Genomic DNA, 8,811 nt, shown 5'->3' on the forward strand with positions numbered 1-8,811 from the left:
CTGGGGGCAGCGCCCCTGGCAGCGGGGTCTAGGGGCGGCAGCCCCTAGCAGGGTCCAAGGGGCAGAGCCCCTGGCTGGGGTCGAGCTGCCAGGTCAGCTTGGAAAAATTTTATTTCCATTAACTGTCTTAACACATTTTTCATTAGATTTTTAATTTATTTTCTAATCGAACTTGACTTTAGGCGAAGTTAACCCTCGGGCGAACTTAGCTCTAGGCGAAGTTAACCTTAGGCGAACTTAGCTTTAGGCGAAGTTACCAGCTAGGCGAACTTAGCTTTATAGCGAAGTTGCCATCAGGCGAACTTGGCTTCAGGCAAAGTTGTCATCAGGCGAACTTGGCCTCAGGCGAAGTTACCAGTTAGGCGAACTTAACTTTACAGCGAAGTTACCATCAGGCGAACTTAGCTTGCAGGCGAAGTTCATCAGGCGAACTTAGCTTGCAGGTGAAGTTCATCGCTTTGAAGGCGAAGTTGCCCAGTTGCAGGCGAAGTTGTCCAGATCAGCCGCTGTTCGGTTTCTGACCAGCATTTCGAGCGATTTTAACACTCTTGCTATGGTTCAACATCACCCACTACACTTCCCGACCATTTTCGGTCGCTTATACACTAAAAAGCTTGGATCTTTAAACTTCAAAGATCAAGAATCATACCTTTTTGAGCTTGTTAGGATCTCGTTTAACTTGTTAACACACTAATCGCTCCCTCTCTCTCTCTCTCTCTCTCTCTCGGATCTGCCCGGTTCTTCCCTTAGTCCGGCCGGCGAAGTGTGGTGTGTGGTGTGTGTGTTTTCCTTTTTTTGGAGTATTAGAAAATGAAAGGAATGAAAGATATCTTGGGTTTAGGGGATATTTATATCCCTTAGATCCCATTCTCATTTAACCCATCCCAATTAATCTAAGTCCATGATCCGCTCCTTACCCGATATTAATTAATAACGCGAAATCACTAAACATAACTTTCTTTATTCATCATTAAAATTTTAGGATGTTACAGTATGCCCGGAAGACAAAAAGACCACATACGCATCAAGCGTTTTCAAATTGAGTGCCCTCACCTGGTGAAATGGTGAGAAATGTTCTCTTGGGGCTGAGGTTGCTATGGCTTTTCCATGGGATGACCTCAAGCAACTCATGCTAAAAAATTTCTGCTCGTAACATGGACTCCAAAAGTTGGAAGAAGAGTTCTGCAACTTGAAGCAAGAGGGTGGAGATAATACCGCTGATGTGAAAAACGCGATATATAAAAACCTAACCTAAATTAGACACTCTAGTTTTAAATTTATAAACCTAGACTCTCCTAATGCTAGACCACTAGACAGGCTAGTGTACCTATCGACTATAGTAAAGCCTAATGAAGTCCGGATGTCGAACCCACGGGACACTAGCGATAACAAAGACGACAAAAACTTTTACCAAAGCAAAACCAATCAATAAACAATCCAAAACCAAAAATAAAACGAGTCTAAAAAGTAGTCATCCAAACCCAAGCAGTATAACAGTCTAGCCACTCATAATATTTGATGAAACAAAGATAAAATATAAGTCACGGTTCATTGTAAAAGAAATAAATATAGTTGAGCTACTAGCCTGTGAGCTTAAATAATTGAGTTGTGTGCCTCGTAGCTTAATTAATTCACGTGTTAGCCTGCCTACTTCCAATTAACTTTGACCGTAGACTTTTGTTCAGGGGCGGAACTTAATAAGGGCGGGGAGTGGTGCTGGCCCCTCCTAATTATCTGCTTAGAAGCATGGCGGTCTTCCGGCATAATACCTTTTTCTGGCAGCCAGCTTACCAACTATGAAGAAGGGTTCAAAAATTAACTTCACAAGCTCATATCTAAGGCTGAGGGGTGTGGAGCGCTAGAAAGGGCGCGTGAGGCCAGCCGCTCGCGCCCCGGGGCGCGAGCACCACACCACCGAGGCGCGAGAAGGGCGCGAGAGGGGCGCGAGCACGAAAAACAACGCAGGCGCAAGAGGGGTAGCGGGAGGGAAGAGGCGTAAAGGGGGCTTGGGAATGCGTGAAGAGCCGTTGGGCTTGGGAATCCAGTTAAAATAATAGTTTAAGGAGGCTTGGGATGCATAATTAAATGGTGAAATGCATAAAAATAGAGCCGGAGTTGCAACTTGGTGGCAGTGGTGTTGGTGGTTTTCTGGTTTTGGTTGTCATCGGAGAAGACAAGTGGAACACAAATTGGTTTTAATTATTAAATTATTGGTAGTGGTGTTGGTGTTTTAATTTAATAGAATAATTTTTAATAATTGAAAGGTTTTGTTTTTAATTAAATGGTGAAATGACCAATTTACATAAATAATTTATGTGTTTTTTTAATTAATGTGTGTTTTTTTAAATAATTTATGAGTTTTTTTAATAATACGTTTTTTTAATACATTTATAAAAATATAAAAAAAAAACCGCTCGCGCCCCCTCTCGCGCCCCTCCACACCATGGCCCGGGGCGCGAGCACCACAACCAACACCCATCTTATCAAGTTTCTCTCTCTGTCACACGTCACGATATTATTGGCTGGCGCCCCCACTCGCGCCCCCCACACCCCTCAGCCTAACATGTTATATTTTATTATATTTGTATGCATTCTCTTTACTAGATAACAGGCTACATATAGCCCTATAAGTGGGCTAGTGGAGTGCACCAACCATAAAGGTGAAATCTTTTAATTACTTTTTAATTTTTTTAAAAGCAATTACTTATTAAATATAATGAATTTTATTTGCATATATAATGGTATAATCAATTAAGTTATTATATGTTTTATTAACTTATATATTGCTAGAATGCTAGATTAATTTACTTTAGAATTCGTTATGTATAATTGTATACAACTAGTTTTTTATCTTTGGTGCGCGAAAAACATAAATAATAATAATAATAATAAGCAGGGAGAGTAGTCGAATTAGCGAAAAATGAAATATTGGTGAACCAATTAATATAAATATTGAACTTATAAGTATGAATATAGTTCATTTACTTTAATAATTGTTTGTTTAAAAACTATAAATATAAGTTCTAATATTTTCGACCCCTAATTTAAATGTTCAAGTTTTTGCCCCCTGACTTGAATGTTCAAGTTCCGTCACTGTTTTTGTTACGTGCTTGGTTGCTTGCTTATTACCTCCGATGACTTTTTTGAGCCGCCAAGGAGGTTGCTTCTCAACTTTTTTCTTCCTTGTTGACTTTCTCCCCGCCAACACCAAGGGGGGCGCCCCTTGGTTTCTTTTCTTCTCAAAATCTCTAGGTTACGGCCACAGCTTCCCAAATTGATTTCCTTTTATTTTTTTTACCTAACCTCAAGTAGAGGTGTAGAAATCGGGTTTTTTAAATATCCGGGTTCGGGTATGGAGCCGGGTTCAGGTATGATCGGGTATTGGAAAATCGGGTATTGACAATACCCAGGTCAGGTTCGCGTCCGGGTATTCTTTATAAAAATCATACGCTATGCGTCGGGTTCGGGTCGGGTATCGAATCGGGTATTCTAAAACCGGGTATTTGAATACCCAATTTTTGGGTATTGAAAAGAACCCTTTTTTGGTTTTTTTTTGGGCTTTCTTCGGTTTTCGGGTATAGATTGGATGTTTTTAAGGGGTTACAATTTTTAGAGGTATTTTCAGGTATCTTTTAGGTATTTTTCGGGTAATTTCGGGTATAGATAGGGTAATTGAAAAACCCCGGTTTCGGGTATTAGAAAAACCCAGTTCCGGATATGGAACCGGTTCCGATTTTCAGGTATTACCGGGTATAAATCGGGTCCGGTTCCGGGTACGGATATTAAAAATCCGGGTATAAAAAAAGCCGGGTTCCGAGTATTTTTTTCAGGTTCGGTTTTTTTAGTGCACCTCTAACCTCAAGTAACCGAAAATTCTCCTTGGATTAGCGGCCCAAATATGCTTTTTATGTGGGTTGTCAATTGAAACAAGTAAACATGTAAGATAATAAATAAATCCATGTGTTTTGTATTAGTTGACTTATAATAATAAAAAATAACGCATTAAATGGGTAGTTAGTTTTCTACAACCCAACGTTGATGCCATTATTTTAATTTTATGAGTACATGGATTCAGTTTGTTGTCCACAGTTACCACAAATTCATCTTTCTTTTTATTTTAATAGACTATTAAGTTCGTCTTCACTAAAAAGAAATCATAAATTCACATATGAATCAATTTAAAGTAGTAATTAATAAAAACGAACCCAAAAATAATATTAAGTGTAGGAATATCTGTATGAAAACATGTTTAATTTAGAATGTATCAACCGCCTACAAGGACTGGTTTCACGAACTGAGTCTCCTCATTCCGCACATAGTCACTCCCTTGGAGCATGCCATTGACAAGTACATCACAGGTTTTTCGACACGAATCCAAGATTCCTCCCTAAGTCGTGACTCGAAAATCCTTTATGGTGCCATCACTTTAGCTGGTACCCTCACCGAGAACCACGTTAAGGCCGGGACCTTGACACGGAAGAATTCCAAGAAGCCCAACGATAGGTCCACACCCGAGCCCACCAAAGAATCCAAGACCTAATTCTCTAAGTCCGAATCCTCCAAACACAACAATAACAATCCACCCCATTACCGCAACAATAAAGAAAGTCAAATTCCTAAAACTACGTCTTGGCACAATCGCAAGCCCAACCCACCAAGAAGCCCTACACAAGACCCCACCCTTTATGTGATACGTGTAAATTCCATCCTTCGCTAACCTTAAGTGTCGTCAATGCACTCATTGCGGTCATTTTGGTCACCTCTTTACCACATGTCATAAGCTCAACCAACCCCTGATTCAATCATTTACCTCACCTCTTACCCAATCCCAAGCCTTACCTTATGCTCAACCGTTTACCCAAGCACCCTCAACTATTAGAGCTTGTTACAATTGTGGAGATCCTAGCCATTCCCACAATACATGCCCAAGACTCGTACACATGAACCGAAGTAAATCTTACCCAACCCAAGTTATGTGCTAAAAGTAGTTATTAATTTATTAACTAAATAAACGCTAATCTAGATACTATGTAATAATTCTAGACTCTTAACTTAACTAAAACTACTAACCGGCAAGTGAACCGGTCGACTCTAGTACAGCTAAGTAAGTCCGGATATCGAACCCACAAGACTCTTTTAGTTACATAAACTAGCTAAATTAGACTCAGCTACATACACGACTATTTATTTATATTATTGGGGGGTTTTACTAAAAACTAAAATTAAATTAATTAAAGACGACTTAAACCTAGACTTAATTCAAATGATGACAAACAACCACCTAGGCTAGAATCCCTAATGTATCAATTATCAAATAGTTGGAAAATGCTAAGTTATGGAGCCAGGATCTTAAATTATTCACTTAAAGAAAACCCAAACATGACCACTGACCCTTCTCAAGAAGACACATATGGATTTCTATTAAGTTCTTAAAAACACCAGTTTATTTAGACTCCCTTACGGTCGCTAATTTATTTTATGACAAGTACCTCTATAAGAAATTCTACCTTACAGCGCGGAAATCAAAGGTAGTTCAAAGTATTCACTCAACTATATAAATAAGGCTGAAAAATCAAACCTAGACGGACTCCTTACGAAGAACTAAATCTAGCAATCTTGAACAACCAAGACTTATCATATAATTTATCACCTCACAGCTATTTAGATTAGCAGCACACTTAGGTCTATTTGATTTATTAATATTGTTCCTATGGCTTTATTGCAAATCAACCATAAACTAGTAAAAAACACACAGTAGATGACCTAACAGAATCCTATCATATGACTGACAATCACCAAGGAAACTGTGAAACAATAAAACTCATCAAACAATCCTAAGTACACATATGCATCGAATGTCAACAAAACATTCATCATAAAGCCTAGGCAGTCTAAGAGTTTAGCTAACAACCATACTCAAGACCAAAAGATAATAAATAAGTTCAAACAATAAATTCATAACGAAAATAATAAATTTGAACCGAATAATAAAAATGCTTGAATGAGTAGGTGTTGAACCCGGACACAAAACTATTGTTAGCTGCTCCAACAACACTTTTCTTATTCTCCTTGTGGCGTCTTCTAACTCCTGCCACTTTTCTACCCTGCTTGGCTTCTGCTTCACAAATAGTATCCGTCCTCCCCCCAAAACAATATATATATCAATAAAATAAAATGGCGGAATATATATCAATAAAATAAAGTGGCGGCTCAATTATGTGTCTGACCAATCACCTCCACGAAAATATATATTCCCACCGCCAAGCTGTTCCAAGAATTAATAGAAATTGTGACCGGCGGCTACTTCTCAAGTAAACCCTAGTGGGCCCTCCTAATTTAATATGAAAAAAAATTAACAAAACCAATATAACTTTATTATTGTTACTATATTATTATTATTATTATTATTATTATTATTAAAAGATACGTTTCTTTCTTTCTCATTTTCTTTATTTTCTTTTTTTTTCTTTATAATATTATTATTATTGCTAATATTTTTAATACTACTATTATTAGATAAAGTATGTTAAACTTTTCAATCATCGGTCTCGTAGTAAAATTGCCGTATTTCAGCTCATTGTCTCTTGAAATCATTAAACTCACATATGAACCAAATATTAATAATATTTAATAAAAACTTGGCTCAAAAACACTTAAAAGTATAGGAAATATTTATATATAATATGTATATTTTAGACCACATCACCAAGCCACTCACTATCAAGCTTACCAAGCCCAAGTATATCCAACCCAAGTCACCCAAGCCTTATTCAACCAAGCCCAAGTGACTCAGCTTCAAGCAATCCAAGCTCAACCTATTCAAGCAATTTAAGCCCAACCTAATCAAACTGTCCAAGTCAACCAAAACCCAATAACCCAACCTCAAGTTAACCAAGTTATTCAAGGTACTCAAGGACATACATGTTACAACAAAGGTTCCCAAGTCTAGCCTCATCTTTCAAGAATACATGCTACACAAGAGACGTATATTTTAGCGAGTTCTATTAATTTTAAACCTAATGTAATAGCTTCATTTAAATATCAAGTTTTGTTATGAATGAGAATCATGGTTATTTATAATTGAATTCAATCTCTTATCTATTTCTATTATGTTGTTTATTGCACTATTTATTGTTACGCAATTTATTATCACAATTCAAGTAATCTATGACCGGTTATTTACCGGGACCACGTGCATGGTGATGTGCATGGTTATCGAATAGTATCGTATTTGTATCATGAACTACCTATGACTGATTTCCTACAAACGTTTTGTTTTAGAAATTGGAACTACAAACATGTGTTGTACATAGTTTTCTAATAGGAGTCATATGTACAAATTTTATTTTGATATTTTAATACATGGCTACCCAAATTCCTCAAAACTCACCTCATTCTCATGGTACTCTTTTCTCACCCGACTTTATAATCTTGACTTCAAGCCTCATCTATATTATATTTCTTTAATAATGTGATTTGTTTGTTCTATGAACCTATCTATGTGAATACTTATTGGTGAATTTTGTGGTCATCTCAAGTATTTCTATACATCGAATGTGTATATTACTTATTTATTTTAAAATTTTCCTCCATCTATCTATTTCATTTTGTGTTACTACTTTCGATTGTTAACTTTAACAATTTCGTCATACATATATATATATGTGTGTGTGTGTGTGTGTATTTCAAAGATTATTTACTAGTTATATATGGTGATCAAATTTCTTGTATTTATTTAGTTTCATTTATCTTGATAAAATAATTCCATTTAAATATTGATTTAAAAAGTTTTCTTTTACCTTATTTTCGAACCCACACAACGGGACAAACTATGTGCGTCATGCGATGATCTACATAATTATAAGTGCACACATAATTATCAAAATCCTCGCATGTGACTCATATCGGATACGGTTGTGTGTCATAACCCAGAACCTAGGGTGGTTAATACAAATATCGATGAGATAAGGGCATGGTGGATACGCCGCTGGTAAATCTTATATATAAGTGTCCTTATCATATTTTTCCGTTTGTAGTGTTATTCAGGTAACTCGAAAATCTGTGTTATTTTTTATTGTAACATCCTAAAATTTTTATAATGATAAATAAAAGAAAGCTATGTTTAGTGATTTCACGTTTTAGTTATTTAATGTCGAGTAAGGAACGGGTCATGGGCTTAGATTACGTAAGATGGGTTAAATGAGAATGGGCCTTGGGCCCGTGGGCTCGAGAGTTACTACCAAGTCCCTACCTCCAATTTGTCACTAACTCCCTTCCACTCCCACACCCAAACACTCTCAATTCTAGAGAGAGAAACTAGAGAGAGAAAGTTCTCGAGTCACAAATCCGAGTCCACAATCTTGTTCCTAATCGTTTTTGGTAAGTCCCTCTCGAAAATCATCCGTTTTCATAACCATTTTCGGCCTCAAATCGAGCAAAAACTCCCATTTTCGTAACTTGAGTTTTCGGGTCAAAAACCGTCTTGTTTTGGTGTCAAAATGCAACTTTTGATGTTTAAAATCACTGGGAATCGATAGCCCTTTCAATCCCGAACATTTCCATGTCAAAAACTTCGATTTTGGGTCAAAATCTGGAAAATCCGGAAAAACCCGTAGGTTTCTCCGTCGCCCAGCTTGAAGGCGTCGAATCAGTCCATTCGATCGAATGAGTCAATCGAATCAGTCCATTCGATCGAATGAGTCAATCGAACCAGTCCATTCGATCGAATAAGAAAGCAACCGAATGGTCTCCGCCTCATTCGACCGAATGAGATCCGTATTCGATCGAACGAGTATCTATCCGATCGAACGA

The sequence above is a fragment of the Bidens hawaiensis genome, unplaced genomic scaffold, assembly GCF_021521415.1.
Source record: "Bidens hawaiensis isolate Kalapana, Puna unplaced genomic scaffold, B.hawaiensis_p1.1 tig00003004_1, whole genome shotgun sequence".
Classification (NCBI taxonomy): Eukaryota; Viridiplantae; Streptophyta; class Magnoliopsida; order Asterales; family Asteraceae; genus Bidens; species Bidens hawaiensis.